The 16,782-nt window shown below is 41.4% G+C and overlaps 1 protein-coding gene across 3 annotated transcripts in view; it reads right to left on the bottom strand.

Moving 5' to 3' along the window:
* Positions 1–16,782, bottom strand: part of Jazf1 (JAZF zinc finger 1) — a 314,826-nt gene that overhangs the window by 283,026 nt on the left and 15,018 nt on the right. The window contains exon 2 of one of the 3 annotated variants that reach the window (XM_060379988.1): positions 9,139–9,301. The exons of the other annotated variants lie outside the window; for them this stretch is intronic. The gene's annotated coding sequence lies outside the window, so the exon portion shown is untranslated. The remainder of the gene's footprint in view (positions 1–9,138; positions 9,302–16,782) is intronic. 3 annotated transcript variants of the gene reach the window in all.

The raw sequence follows: 16,782 nt of genomic DNA, 5'->3' as shown, positions 1-16,782 counted from the left end.
CTGCCCACTAAACCACACTGCTTTGACTTGCATGAAGAAATGGCACCCAAAGTCTTATTCTGAATCTAGTGTTATATGGGCACAAATGGTATTTTTTTTCCCAGCATCAAGTATGACTTCTGTCATTCCGGGTGAAGAATCATGGGTGTCAGGCATCCTTTTCTGGAATGCCAGGAAGCTGTCATATAGAAACTGAGCTACATAGCCTTTCTGCAACTTCTCACATCTTACCACCTGAAAACTATACCCTGTCCCTTGCTCTGCTAAGGAAGCCTTTCGTTCTTCTTAAGGCCTACCAGACTAGAAAATATGCCAACAAAATATGATACCAGCGTTAAGGAACATAGCCATAGAGCAAGGGATTCACAGTTCATCAATGATTACTTTTCTTTTTCTGAAGATCAAAACATAAACACACAGGCAAAACAGACAAGCAGAAAGATTTAGGTCAAATACCCAGGTTTTCATCCACTCATGGTCTCTTAAACATATGATTCTTCTCTTCCGGGACTATAACAAATTCCCCTACTTGTCCCTTAGTGTAAGAAACACAGAGAAGAATCTAGTCAGTAAGCCAAGGAGAAAGCAGTAGCTGGAGGCTTCAGGTCATGAGAATCAATAAGCTCACATACAAGCACATACTAAGTCCTCATCTGCTGTCATGGATCAGAGGTGGGTCACTTCTCTTTAAACCTGAGCCCTCACCAAGTGGATGAATCTGCTGAAAGACAGGATGCAGTAATGTGCTAAAGAACACAGGACAGACAGCTCACTGGCTCTCAACAGGCCACTCATTTTCTTCTCCTTGTCCATTTTCTTATGTTAACTTTCCCACACAGTCTGTAAACATGCTCCCTCTGGAGATGACCTGCCGGTGACCTAAAGCAAAGTGAGCACCACCTGGCCTAAAGAGAGAGAAACAGCTCACACCAGGAGGCTTTGCCTTCCTGGGTACTGTTGCTAGGAGCACCTAGGAGCACCTGGGAGCACCCTCTGGTTCCTCTGAAAAGAATTCCTTTTCTTCAGGAACCCACCAGGTTGTTTTAGGAGCAGACAGAGAAAAGAGTAAGTGAAGTACACATCTCTCAGGGTTCTGGGCTTGTGAGAGACAGGCCCAGAAAGCTCAAAGAAATGGTGTAGAGGGTGGGACCACAAGACTGAACAGAACGGGCTGAACAAAGCAGTGCTGTAGACAGGTGAGAATTGCCAATAACTTGGTATGGATTTCCACCCAAAGGGGTCCTCTCAGATTTTTAGATTTTCATACACACACACAAAAAAAATCAGGACATAAAGTGGTAGGATGAGGGGGACACGGATAGACAAAGCCATGCTCTACTCAGAAGCAAGATGCTAGTTCATAATCTTGTTAATCACATCATAAAAGAAAGAGTGATTTAATATGCATACTCATCTCACAAGAGGGAATGAGATAGCACATCTTACTTAAAGAAACCATCACTCCAGTGTGTCCAGTCTCTGTTTTCTCTCATTTCTCTGCAGCCCAGTGAAATGATGTCACAGTCTAGCTTCAGGCTAGTTCCTTCCAGGCATAGGAGGGGTTTCTCTCTCTCCTAAGATGCCAAGCAACTTACTGGACTCCACCGTGAGGACAGACAGGTGTGATGGGTTCCGTCAGGGGAGGTTTGTGTGCTGGATGAGGACCAAAAGTCCTCACACTTTTGGTACTACATGTCACCAGGCACCTCATGATGCCCTGACATGCAAAGCTCTCAACCAGATCTCCAATATTCTACCAGTTACATAGAAGTCTTCAGGCTGTGTGTGAAAGACATGCAAATTATTTTAAAACATTCAAAATAGTGATATTTTGAACTTGATATAATGGAGCCATGGAATTCCAAACATGAAGAATTTATACTAAAAAAAAAAAAGCAGGTTGTATAAAAGAGTATCAAATACACACACACACACAGACACAGTAAGACAAATTTTGTACAACAATCTGAGGAACACTATGAAGAGTCTGAAAGAAAGTATGTTCACATAGCAATAGCTCTTGGGATTTGGGGTGTGGTTTCTGTTTTGATGTGTCTTTTAATTTCTTATAATTTTATTTTCATATTTTTTGTATCTTCTTCATTTTCTACAATATTTCCCAAACCAGAGCATGTAATCTGTTTTGGTTTTTAAAGTCTGCTGGTCAAAACTAACACTGTTAAAAAACATACACACAAACAAATAAAAAACAAAATCTTCATCTTGAAATTGTGACAAATAGTCTCAATTCAATAAAAAAATTGTGATAATATTCTTCATAGTTAGAGACCATGCACATGCTGATGTATGCTTACAAGTTACTGTCTTTCTGACTTGGCATATATGTCACTTAATCATTTTATTTCTAGACTACCCATAGCAAATCAATAGCTCCGTACTTTTCCATGCTTGAATTCTAACAATGAGACTTAATTAATTCATCACATAGAAGTAAAATCTGTCCAGACTGGTTGATGGATCAGATGTTCTAAGAAACAAGAAGCTGGCTGTGGTGACACACGCCTGTAATCCCAGCACTCAGGGAGGCAGAGGCAGGTGGATCTCTGTGAATTTGAGGCCAGGACAGCCAAGGCTACACAGAGAAACCCTGTCTTGAAGAAAAAAAAAAGTAGAGATGTGAATCTGAGGAGAGTGGGGTTACTTATTGGATGTGTGGCTTTCGGGGCTTCTAAAATATTTGTGTTTACTCTGTCCATTCTCTCCAATTTCACAGAGATTTCTTAAGATAAAGAGCTTGATCCACCACTCAGAAAAGCAAAATCTAGTTTCTGGTGTAAGTAAACTTGCCTCTGCTGCAGTGCTCCTGAGCCTCACTGCCTTCCTACACTAGATGCTTCCCCTCTCCAGTGCCATAGCTTCTTCTGTCTCCCACCTAGGGAGGAGAGAAGAAAAGGCCACATAACTAATAAGTGAATATTAATTCATTCACAGTTGCCTCCTTAAAAAGAAAGATGAAAAAGAACTCACCCAGGAAATGTAACAATAATACAAGTAAATATGTCAGGTTAATGAAGACGGGCTGGCGAGAGCAGAGTGACTGGAGAAGACTGGGGATATGAAAGCAAAGCCAGTGAGAAAAATGACAGTTAAAATTCATAATAGGGTCCATAGGTAAGCAAGTACAAATGCTGATATGCTCAGGCATACAACTACATTCAAAGATTCTTGAAGAAACAGATTTTTTTTCCTAACTGTGATGACTGAACTGTTTAAAAATCTACATTTGCATTTTCACGATGGTGAGTAGGTAGCAAGCAACAGTTTCTTAGTTTCCAGTAAGAATCTGAAAAATGTATAAATCAGATAAAAGGTAGGTTGAGGTACCTAAGTACGTACAATTTCTATGGGCCAATCTCCAGTTTACTACAGTTTGCCCTTTAAGTAGAAGCAAAGGTGGAAAAAATACTTGAGCAGAGAACTGAAACACTAGCTCCCCTCTCCACTCACAGCACTACCTGCAGGCTCTCTACTTCCCTTTTTGTGGATTGACTCCCTCCCAGGCAGTGCTGTTCTCTAGAACCAAGAGCAATCCACTTTGCTCCACTGGTCCTTTCACACAGTCCCCAGTGAAGAAACGTCTGTCCTGTTCTACCACTCCTTCTCCCTTCTAGGCCTTGCTCCAAGGCAGCCCCGAGGTTTGGTCTTATACCTCCTTCCACGTTTCTTATTCTCACATGCACCTCTACTCAGTCCTATGAGCAGCAAAGAGCCACCAACACCCTCCAAAGACCCCTTGATATGCTCAGCATATGGCTCCCAGTGTCATCATCACAAGTAGGCACTTACTAACACTGGATTAAATAGAAGCATCTGATTCTTTTGCAAGTACTGCAAAAGAATTTACACATACGCATACTTTTCACACATACACATAGACACACACGCACCCTTTATACACACATGCATATATCTTACATGTATATATGCACATATACAATTTACACACACCTTCTCTCACACAACACACTCATAGAAACACATACACACATGTATGCATGCATGCACTCACACATACACACTATGGCATTTTTTTCTGCGTCTTCACAAAATGATCAATATTACTATCATGATTTAAAAAGTTGTAACTTGTCTATTTGTGGATATCCACTATTAACAACCTTTCCCCTCAATTATGATAAAAGAAGACAGGGAAGAAGGGGGTACTGACAATAAGATTAGTGAGCCATAAAAGAAGCCTAGCTTACTATAGTCTCCATTCTGACCATGACTTTGCCCTCTGCAGTCACACCAACCCAAAAGATCTATCCCCTCTTCTTCTCTCTGGATCTATGTTCTCTCACTACACCAAGCACAGCCAATTTCTCCTCTCCTCTGCACTGCAGATTTCTAGGGCCTTCATCTCTTACAGCCATTGACAAAGATTTTCTTACACAGCTACCATTCATGTGGTCTCTTAAAGGCCACTCTACCACCCCCACTGCTAGGACACTGCTCTTCCTGTGCTGAGTGATCCTGATTGCCAACTTGACACACCTAGAGAGGGAACTGCAATTAAGAAAGCTCCTCCATCAGACTGGCCTGCAATGACGGTGGGGTAGTTTCTTGATTACAAATTGATGTAGGAGGAACCAGCACTGAGGGCAGTACTCTCCTTGGCCAGGTAAGCCTAAACTGTAGAAAAGGATAGCTGAGCAAGTCAGGGAGGCAGGCCAGTCAGCTACATTCCTTCATGGTCTGTGCTTCAGTTTCTATTCCAGGTTTCTACCTTGAGTTCCTGCCTTAGCTTCCCTGGATGATGGACTATAAGCAAAATAAACTGTTTCCTCCAGTTGGCTTTTGAGAAGTGTTTTTCATCATAGCAACAGAGAAGCAAACTAAAATGCTTCTTATGGAGCTTTTTGAAAATCTAGAATAACACAGGCCCAACACTGAATCTGTGAAGAACCCAGATTTCTTTTTCAAACCACATAATCCTCCCCTGTCTTCTGCTTTGTCTTTTACCCTAACCTGAGAACATGTACTGTTAGAATCTAGAAGTGGTTGCTACTGAAATTGCACTCTGAAAAAGTGAAGAACCCTAGAAAATGCTAAGTATTCTTGGTCCTGGGAACTGCTATAATGGTATAAATTTAGTGGTATAAATTTAATGGTATAAATCAATGAAAGATACTAACGTAGGTCTCCAAGGTCATCATCCATTATGAAAATAACTAGCTGAATAAGGAAGAATCTGCAAATACAGATAAGCTTTGCTACAGTTCCACAAACAGACTCCACAACCAGAGCTCTCCAACAATAGATTAGGCCAGAACAGACTGGATATTTTCCTTACTCATTACAACATTCAAACATGACAGAGGGCCATTGTTAGGGTCCCTACAGAAGGGTCCAGTATAGAGGGTGAGCTGGTCACCACCCATGTGCTAGCAAGGTCTCATCATTATATAACTCTTTATGTCCTCTTGGCAGACTTAACCTCCTTCCCACTATTCTGACAACCTACAGTGAATTCAAGGCTCAAACACTCAACAGTCAACCAAACCAAACCTTATTCTTGGATGTCTCTGAAAACCAAACCCAAGTGCCTCCTCTTAAGAATCTGCTTGAATCTGGTTACTCTTTCACTCAACAACTTTAGTCTTTCTTCCCAATAATTAAGCCATTATTTATAATTCCCTATTTCAACCTACCATTTATGAAAGACAATTTCTCTGCTTCAAATTTTCTATATCAGTGACTATGTATCCAATTGCTAAGTAAAACTGATATAATGAAAAAAAAAGTGATTCTCCTGGTAGCACATAATAATAATGCTTTCTCTTCCAAACAATGATATTCAAAACATACTAAGAAGAGCAAGAGGAAAACGATTTGCAAAAGAAAATCTTCCAAGTGAATATGAAAATGTATGTACAGTTTCTAGCTGTCCTTGTTCGCTACTACTAAAAATAAAGTTGGCTGGGGTTTACTAAATGTGGTTGCTTTCCTACCAAAGCACTCTGTAATTCCATCAATCACTAATAATATGATTGGGAGAGGGACCAAAAGGAGGCTGGAGCAAGAATATACTGTACATTTCTGGAATATAAGATGAAATAGGAGGTTTCACTTCTTGTCCTAACTATTTTAGTACCTTCTCATTTTACTCCATTTAGTTTGGGCAGAATACAAAAAGAGTGCATTTTGAGAGAAGATTAAAGTCTGATCCAATAATAAAATCTTCAGTTACTGGACATATCAGTCAAAGTGAACAGTTCACTTGGAGTGCAACTCATTCTTCAGGCCCCTGGAAGCATCCCAGTCGTTCTTCTGAAGGAGGTCCAAGTTCGTTTGTTACTGACTTGTGCTGCTATTGTGTCACAAGGTCCTCATTCTTTCCCTGAAATTCATACTTTGGTTTTTGAAGATGAGAGATTCAGAAAAAAAGTGATATGGCCACCCCTTAGTGCTCTGGTCCCCTTAGTGCTTGCAGAGATCAGGAGAGGTGCTGTGTGCAGAGGGCCTGGAAGCAGGCAGTCTCTCCAAATTCCAAATTCCTACACTATGAACCATCTATCATAGGAAACAGAGCAAAAGAGTGACATTTAAGCCATAACAGCTTGTGTGTGTGTGTGCATGTGTGTGCTCACATGCATGTGTACAAATACAGGAAATACAAAATGACAACCTGGGCTTGAACTTGAACACTGCCTCTTCTTGGGTAGAAGACTTATACAATCCACCTCACAAACTGGCACATAAAGATATGCTCTCTATGGATAAAGTATTCATCCCATCTAAACTGTGGCTAACTGGTGTTAATGCTTACCAGGAGCTATGCAATATACATAAACACTAACTCATCTAAGTACTGGTTAAGCCATCAGTACTTAATCAACCAACTTGTTTGTGAAAGGTACTCCTGTCTCTGTTTGTTTTGGACTAGTAGCAAAAAGTGTCTGCTTTCCTCAGGAGCCTAAGTCACTGGGTCAAGGCTACTGAGACCCCTTGTCATGGAGGAATTAGTCAAGGACTGAGAATGCTCTGTGTAGTGGCCAATTTCATGGACAGTCCATTCGTGGTTTTGGCAGATTCTGGCACTGTCCACTAAAATAAATCTGGAGCCAAAATACGGTTTGCCTATTTTGACTTGTGTACATTTTCTGAATACAAGACACTATTGAGAGGGGTCGAATCAAGTGGAGAAAATGTTTGTTGGTTTCCATGAAAGCACAAGCTATTTTTCAGTCATGGGAAGGGGACACCCACTCATCCTGGTTTGAATTAATGCTGCAGCTACAGCACTGGTTCCCATGTATGCAGCACAACTGTCATCAGTTGCTGAGCCTCAGCCTAGGAGTTTCTCAGTTTGGGAACCTGGGGCAGAAGGACAGGGTGCTAAGCACCTCCAACTCAAATACAGTTCCAGAAGCTGCTGCTGCTGGTCAGGGAATCACTGCTCTGTCTGTGGAGGAACCTTTCTAAGAATGCAGGATACATATCAGAGAACCTGCTACATTCTCTGTATATACCAAGAGTACGCCAGCAAGCAAGGAAGGGGTACTATTCTCATTAAACATTTGTTAAGTGAATGAATTCATGAAATAAGATCCCTTTACTCATCTACATATCCTGTGTTTTTAATATCATACTTTATACCACACAGAAACCAAGATGGCTTCCAATTTCCTTTAGCAAACCACATGGATTTTTGAGTAGAAAGAGACTACAATATGCACACTCACATGCGCACTCAGACACTCCTATGATGGCCTGGTATATGAACCTCAACCATTATCACTGTCTTCCTTCTATTAAAAAACCTGTAGCTTGGGCTGGGTAAATGGTTGTCCATCTGAAGACTGCAACTCTCCACCACCCTGCAGCTGTGTGTGCTCACCAACAAATGTTCTTTTTCAGAGGCTGAAGAGCAGACACAGTGAGCACCACTTTCAATGAAGATCACACAGTGAGTCATGATGCCCCACAGGAGAGGTAGGCAAACTTCCATAAAACTCTCGACAGCAAACATTTTTGACTTGGCAGGCTACACTGTCTTGACTATTTAAGTCTCCCGCTACAGTGCAAAAACAAAAACAGCCAGTGTGAAAGCAAGCATGCAACTGTGCTGCAATTAAACTTTACTTATGGACATGAAACAGGAGTTGTAACTTTCATATCTTTTTCATAACTTTCTAAGTCTTTTTTCAACTATTTAAAAATACAGTAACCATTTTAGTATATGGACCATACTAAAACAGAAAACAAGCCAAATTTAGCCCACGCAACACCATTTTCAAAACTTATTCTTGATAATGATAAAGCAACAAAGAGAAGGAACTCGCTCTTAGAGATGGGGAATAGAGGGTCTACTCGCAGTCATTTGCTTCCTCTGGTAGCAGAGAGAAACTCCTTTCTTCTAAAGGAACTGTATTCTGGAATCCTCCTTTATGAAGCATAGCATGTAACTGTACCCATGCACCAAATACACAAAGTTATATTGTGAGATGGGATATTTGAGGTGCTTTACATCTGCTTGCCCTTGCTGTGGAAGCCAGGGACTCAAGAATGCTAACTAGAGTCTTGGGGATTGTAAAGCAAAGACAGGGAACAGCAGAGATTTCAGTTGACACACTTATCCTGGCCACCAAGAAAGAACAGCAGCTAGATCCAGAGTCTTTACCTGGGCCATGGGTAGGCAGTGCAACTCCAAGTCCCCATGGGCTCCAAACTGCATCCTATGTGACATGTGAATAAAGGTAGCACTCACTTTCCAACAGAGAAAAAGTGTAGCCACCATAAAGAACAATTCATGGGTTCCATGATGGCCTTGTAGATGTTCTGTGAGAGCCAATTTTAAGCCCAAGGGTCTCCTTAGGCTAGCTCTTCCTCTGTAGATACAGTCTGCCACTGACTTCTAAAGTGAGGACTAGAGAACCTAGTGCTTTTCTTTTTCAACTTACAGCTTTCAACACTGTCCCTATGTCAGAGTGTCCCTACATTTCACCCATAGTCTGCTTCTACCCACTGTCCCAGGTCCAGAGAAACCAATGGCAGCTCACATGGCCATGAGTCCATATATAAGGGAACTTACCTTAAGGTTGGAGAAAGAGATTTGAAGGGACTGAGTAAATGAAAAAAAAAATCAGGGTAATAATCAGTAGAAGCAAATCTTACCAAGTGACAAACTGTCAGTGCGTTGCAGGCTGTGTGTGGGGAGGGCAGAGGGGGGGCAGCTAGGATGAGATCAGGGGAGAACGGCTCTCTGCAGATCACAAGGTGAAGAATGTGACCCTCACAGGGAAATCCACAGCAGTCATCAGGGCATGCTGGCAGGTTGCTGGGGAAACAGGGCTATCTTCAGTTTCCTATAAATTTAAAACTGTTTGACAATTAAAAATAACTTTTGAAAAATACAAAGAAGAGGAATCCACACAAGGAGCAAAAACAAAGGCATGGACTTGGTTGGCAGTATAGAGGATGGAAGCAAATGGGCCTGCAGCTTGGAGATCAGTGAGGTGATCTGCACACTGTGGAGGGAGAGCATGTGGGTCAGCTTGCTTTGGAATGGCCACAATGCCAAGGAGAGTGCTTGGCATTACCAACACTTTCCAAAGACTACTCTTGATGCTACGAAGGACAAGTCTGGGCAGTGAAGGAGTTGAGGAGAGGCAGGGAGAGCAGGTGGCACACTGCAGTTTTGGGTGATGGTGGCGTCTGAGTCCTGGCAACCTTACAGATGGCTGTAAGAATGAGAAAGCCCTAGGGAGACGACTCAGTGACTAAAATGCCTGCTGTGCCCATGACAGGACCTCAGTTAGCAACCCCAGACCATGTAAAGCCAGACATGGTAGTAGGTGTCAGTAATCCCAGCACTCCAATGATGAGATGGGATACAAAACCATGAGAATCTCTGGAAGCTTACTGACCACTTGGCCTGGAATATGCAGTAGCAAACAGGGGACCCTGCCTAGAAAGAGAAGACAAGGACCAACACTTGAGGCTGTTCTCTGACGTACAAATATACACCATGCTACACACACACACATACACACACACAAAAGAAAGAGAGATAGAACACAGAATTTTTCTTTCATAATAAAAAAATCAGGTGAGCCTAGTGGATTTCATTCTCCTAAGCATTCACACAGCCCAGCACGCTGCAGAAAAACTACAATTCTATAGGCTCAGGTATCGCCTAAGGCCTAAACAACTTTAAAACCAAAGTCTTGATTTCTTTATAAAGAAAAGGAAATTAGGAAATAAAATGCTTTGGATTTAAAAGCTCCTCTAAGTTAGATTTTGATACTTTGAAAACAGCTACTTTATGAGTTAAATTTTACTCAAAATAGCAAAACCCACAAGGCAACAGAATGACGGTTGATGGTGCTCCCCGTGTAGTGAAAACTGGTTTGCAGGGGAATGACAACTACACTGTAAATACATACATTGTACATAACCAGATCTATAGCACACCAGTGCTATTAAAACTTCTTGGGGAGAAACAGGAATAAGAAAAAAAATTTTTTTAGCTTGTGGAGTATGGCGAAAAAATGGTTGAGAAATAATAATTTGCATAAGTAACCCTTGTAGAGCCTCACAGAAAGCCTCAGGTCCCTTTCTACTCCCTCAAATTTCCTTTCATGTCGCTGTTTAACATGTTATATTCCCTGCTTTTTTTTTTTTTATTGTGCTGCTGTCAAACACATAAGGCCACAGGCCAGCTTTGTTTGTGGCCACAGTCCCGGCCCTTCTGTCTTTAGAGCAGCACCTAGGATTTACTGGGTGGTTGAGGCTGGGGGCCTGCTGTTCTCAAAGGCTCCACTATAAAGTTCTAAGATTCTACAGTATCAGTTAGTTATACAGCACCATTTGAAAGCCATCCCAGGAGGCCATTCCTCACATACCAAAAGCATTTCATCAGGAGGGGTTCCCTGCATTCAGCCCCTACCCCCAGGACCAGCTGTGTTTGAAGAAGACTTCTATGTGTTTAGCAAACCTGATGTGCCCAAGCTTCACATTGGCATCAGGTGGCAATGACAACACTGCAGGCTTTCTAAACATCACCATCTAGACAGGAACTGGTTCACATTCTGCTTCTAATCATCAAAAGGGAGGTTATGAGCTATTTTGGTTGCTGAAATCTCATGTAACATCTGTATATAGCAACTCTAGGAGCACAGTACTTGGATCTGGGAAAAAGCAGAGCCATCTGTCCATGCAACAGGGATCAGCTCGGGGTCTCAAAGTTTAGGCTGGAGCTCTGGTTGTCTTCTACTGACTGAAAATGGGTAGGCTACTCAAGCACATGGCTGTTCTAACTCCTAACATGCAAATGTGGTGGAGCCCATGCACCCCATAGGTGAACTAACTCAGAGAACACAGGGCAGAGCTGCTGCACATGCCAATCATTACCATTCAGTCAGCCATTTGGTTCTTACAACTGTTTTGTACTCTAAGAAAATTTTACCCCAGAGCTTTATGAGGGATGAAAATTGTTAGAGGTCTATTGAGCCCCAAGAACAATTCTGGTAAAACAAACAAACAAACAAAAAAAAGTAAGTAACCTTAGGCACATGTTTTATCCCTGAAGAGATGGCAGCTGCAGGCTGGAGAACTCCAGGAGAACCTGCTGGTCCTCTTATGCACTGCTGGCAAGTGCCTTCTGTAATAAAGAAATATAGACTATGTCTGTTAATGGGCTGCCCTGCAGTCACCAGTATGAAAAGTCACAAGTGACAGTGACATCCAGGAACTATAAGAAAGCATTGCACCTTAAGCAGCTCACAGTACAAATCAGAAGTCCCTGTGTGACCTCCCGATAGTTTCACAGCCTCTTCCTGAGTGTTCCCAGAGAATTTGCCTATCTTTCTGGTTCCAAACTTAAAAGCAGTTTATAATTTCACTCATCTTTATAGCTGAACAGAATACCAGTATGTGTGTGTGTCTGTGTGTACATGCATGTATTTTCATTTTCCATTCGCAATGTGGAGAACATTTAGAAAGAAAAATAAAACCATGAATTTTGCAGATAAATGGATAGAACTGGAGGATATTATACTGAGTGAGGTAAGTAGAAGCAGACAGACACACTGAGTATTCTTTCCTGTTGTGAATCCTAGCCATAAATTTCTAGATGTCTGTAACCTGAAGTAAATGCAGGAACTAGAAAAGAAGAAAAGGACCCATGTTAGGGGGACTCGGGGTAGGGAGGCAGGAGCAGCAGGAATACAGGTACTATGAAGGGGCAATTTGAAAAAGTAGTTACAGGGACTGTCTGGGGAAGGGGGAGCTAGGGAAACACTGAGGACAGGGGCAGGGTAAACAGAGATAAAGAACACCAAGAATGACTCCAATATCCATAGAGAAGCATATTTTATGTTTATTTAAAATATATATATAATATGTGTGTATGCATAAGCATAATAAATAATTTAAATGAAGGTGTGCCACTTGAGGTGATAATACTCCCCACAAGAGCCAGAGAGTATCTAACAAAATCCCCAGTGTCAGTCATGGGAAATCTTCCTTCAAGTTGTTGTTAGAGGAATCCAAGCTTCCCTAAACACTTTTGCCTTGGGGCGTGGGAGTTAACAGCATCCAACCAGATGTAATACGCATTCAATAGAAGGGACTTAATGCTAGCCAACTACCTGTGACTGGTGAGGTCAGAACTGAAAGGAGACCCTAACACTGCCATTTTCCAAAATGAATGTATGCCTAACTGCACTCTAAACATTTATCCTTATATCCATAAGTAAGTGTAGTTCACAGTCCTAATCAAAGAAGTTTCTTTTAGCAATAGATGGAGACTCCTGTAGAGATCCATAACTAGTCAAAATACAAAGAATAAGTGACTGTGAGGTAATCGACCCTAACTGATTCATCCCCAATGCTACACCTATACCAAAGACTCAGGGAAAATCACAGAAGAGAGGTAGAAAGATTTTAGGAGGCTGAGAGCCAGGAAGTCTGCTGTGAGATAGTGTCTTCTATATATAACAGGGAACCTGCATCCATGAACTTTCAACAGTATGATTGCCTCAACAAGATGAAAATAATGACAACACTAGCTCACATGTCAATGTGGAAAGGATAATTTCCATATGGTTCTCCCCTTAGATGAAGAGCTACAGGGAGTCAATGCCTGCTGAAGATGGACAATCAGTTCCTCCAGATACAAGCTCCCACAAAAGCTGTCCAATCCCAATTAAGAAGCCCTGAACACATGTAAATACAAGCAAAGCCAAATGGACTCTCTCTGTATATGTGTTGTGTGTGCATGTGTGTGTTTACATATATGTATGCATATACACACTTGTGCGTATACTTATGTCTATACATATAACAATAATAACTCAAGAAAAGATCATGAGTTTCGGGACACAGGAACTTAGGTTAAAGGGAAGTTCAGAGTAGTAGCAATACAATGTTCACATATGATGTTCTTAAAACAAATTATTAAACACAAAGAAGAAAATGTTTATGTCTACTGTTTCCTCCCTAGGTATCTTATCTGCCCTAAAAGGCACAGGGGAAGATTTTGAGTTAAGCAGACCTGGTTCTTTAGCTTGAGATGGTCAAGGTTCACTGTCTTGACCTATAAAATGCAGGTAATAACAGGATGTCTCATGGTGCCTTTTTGGAAGGATCAAGTAAGATGCTGCCCTGTGCTGTGCTGTGCTGTGCTGTGCGTGTTTAAAAGTCATTTGTACATAGATGCAGTTCAATAAAGTATTACTGCTATTAACCATTACTGCACCACTTGCGTGCTCCTAACTAAGACTATTATTGCTAGGTATTCAACAAGTATAAAGCAAACTCATCTGTTAGTGCAGAGCATGACTCAAATCAACTTTATCAGCTCATTCATTCAGTCTAACATAATCTCTCTAAGGCTGTGCATCAAGGAAATGGCCTTCTTCTTACATGCTGTTTTGGGGGAGGGGTGGGGACAAACCTTTGAGAAGACAGTAGGGCCACTGGGACATGCCCTTTAAGAAAATATCAGGACACCCAGCTCTCCTTCTTTTTGCTTCTGGCTGCCATGAGGTAAAACAGGTCCCCTCTAACCTGTATTTCCACAATGAAGTACCATACCACCACAGCCCCAGTGCAATAAGGCCAATCCTCAGAAACTCTAAGACAAAATACAAACTGTTCTTCTTTTTAAGTTGATTTAGTTCACAGATTTTTCCACAGAGACAGAAGCAACTAAGACAGCCAGTAAGCCTTAGGCTAGTTTGTAATGCTGCATAATTGTAATGGTAGCTAACAAATGTGTCACCAGTTTCTATTAACTGCAAAACTAAATTATAGGTACAAATACATGCATCTACTGTTTGATTTTTATCCTGAATTCCACTATGTGCATGCACCCTGCCACCCAAAGAGCTTCTTCTCAATTATGAGAACAAAGATGCTGACAAGCAAAAGCAGAGCAGAGTCAGATTCTCTTGGTGAAGTGACGGCCCATCTTGAAAGAAAAATGTTTATGCTTCATCTCTGAAGATGCAAATTTGGAAAGAGAAATGGTAGTCACTCTCTGTGACAGAGTTGCATTAAATACTGCCTTTCAATCAGGAACCAGCCCAGCTCTGAGGAAACAGGATCTTCATGCTCAGGGTCTACCACAGCCTTGTGGTAACCAACCAGTGTGTCAATCAAGGTCATTTTATTTTCTGTTTCTCACCACTCATGTTTGTAATGAGCCAGTAGAATCTATGCACATTTTGCAAAACTGCTGAAGAAAAATGCTGAAGGAATCTACAGGGCCTCAGAGTTTGGAAGCAAACATTATTTTAAATATGAGTTATATATAGTCTTTTCACTCCCACTTTGAAGTAAAATGCCAAATGAACTAGATCAGTCAACATTTTTATTTATAGATTTTAAAAAAATAGGATCTTTAAGGAAAAAAATGAGCAAGGCACATTTAAGGAGAGCTGGAGTGCCAATTGGATTTTTTTCTCATCTATCTCTGTGGCTTTCAATGTGGTAGCAGTCTTTGAGCTGCCTAGCATTACACGAAAGCCCAGCAGAAACTAAATGAAGCCACATCATGTCCCACGTCCTCACCTGGGGCTGGCCTTATTTTCACTCTATATAGTGACGTCACCTATTTACAGGTCCACATGTGTAGGCCCAGACTACCTTCTTCCCTTTACATGCCTCCCCACCCCCCATCGCTCTGCCCAGTCCTGTCTGCCCACATCCATGACCAAATGGCTTCTTTACCCTATACTCCTGTAAGTGTTGCAGGTCCATCAGGCCAATTGCTCTGCAGAGGCGCCTCAGAGGTGTCTTTGCTCTTGCGTCTTTACTTTCCTCACCTTCCAGCTGTTCAAGATTTACTATACTATGCTCTACCAGTTTCTCCAGGAGCCCAAGGGCTTTAGCTGTGCGCGTCACTGCTGTCCTCAAATTCTAGACAGTGCCTACACAGTTGACAGTCCGCAAATGTTTACTAATGAAGAGTTGGGAGTTTAGGTGATGCAACAAGGAAAGTGGAAAAAGAAATGACAATTTAGTATGTCACTTAACATGTATTAAATGAACCTGTTAGAATCTTTCAAAACATAGATGCCACAGTGAAGGAAAAAAAAATCAGCAAAGGGGCTAAGGGTAAATGTTGGGAAACATTCTATCACACAGCTACAGGTAGGTCACACAGCCTAGACTAGCTGCCTGTCTGTGAGAGCCCAGTATACTGCACAGTGGAACTACTAGCTTATATCATATAGGACTGACACTACTTTCAGTAGGAAATGATTGTCAAGTGTAACATTTAAAGCAGTCTTTATAATGTGTGTCCAGTTCTGTTATTACTGAATTTCTCAAATACAGCCTGTCCCAGGGATTTCCTGAGGAGTTTCCAGCATCTGAGAATGTAACATTTCCAAGACTATTATCAAAGAGGTGCACAGCACTTAAAGGGGAGGAAAAGGCATTTTGTTAACTATGAGTTTGTTCTTGGATTCTTCATAAAAGCCTTACAAATTCTTTCACAAAAAATAATACACTAAGTGTCTCCTGTTTTTCTAGTGCACAGTGTCTGAAGGATGAGGAAAAAAAAACTTCTGTTTCTGAATAGTTAAATAAAGCTCTCTAGACCCTTGAAATGCATGATCTTATGTATAATCACATGGCCTAATATCTCAAATTTAAAGCTACATAAACAATACCAAGTTAAGGTTGATATACTTTGAAACTGCAACAATTTGTGTAGAGAATGTTTTAATATCCCATGGATTCCTAGGACTACTCAGCATGACTGGTACAAACATAAACCAAAACTTTTAGGGAAATCCAAATTCACTAAAGATCTCCAAGTAAAGGTGCTTAACCTGAGACATAAGCATGCACTGACCTCCAAAAGCCATCACAATGAAAAACTCCACAAAGAGAAAACTCAGTCCAGCCTAGATGAGCCACACAGCACTCCATAAGGATGTATGTCTTCCCTTATGGTCATGTGACTTACAGATCCATGGCTCACCACTTTGCCCACATCACAGCAATCACAGGAATTGTTTATGACTCTCTCAGTTAACCGAGAATGTACACACACATATGTACAGATATCCCTGCTTTTGCATTACCTCATGTAACTTTGCCATGTGTGCAGGAGCAGGGCTGAAAGAGCATTCAGTTGCATCCAATCAATGAGCTCTGAAGCAGTAAGGTGCTTTGGTCTTATGTCCAAATGTGCTCCTCTGCCGGCTATTGATGGTCTAATGAGGGAATGACATGGCACAAAGTGGGCTCTCTACAGATATCACCAGAAAGTGCCCAACTTATGGCCAGATAACCCAGAGTTTT

The sequence above is a fragment of the Meriones unguiculatus genome, chromosome 3 (assembly GCF_030254825.1).
Source record: "Meriones unguiculatus strain TT.TT164.6M chromosome 3, Bangor_MerUng_6.1, whole genome shotgun sequence".
Taxonomy (NCBI): domain Eukaryota; kingdom Metazoa; phylum Chordata; class Mammalia; order Rodentia; family Muridae; genus Meriones; species Meriones unguiculatus.
The sequence above is the reverse complement of the archived record's forward strand: the minus strand, read 5'-3'. Positions and strand labels throughout refer to the sequence as shown.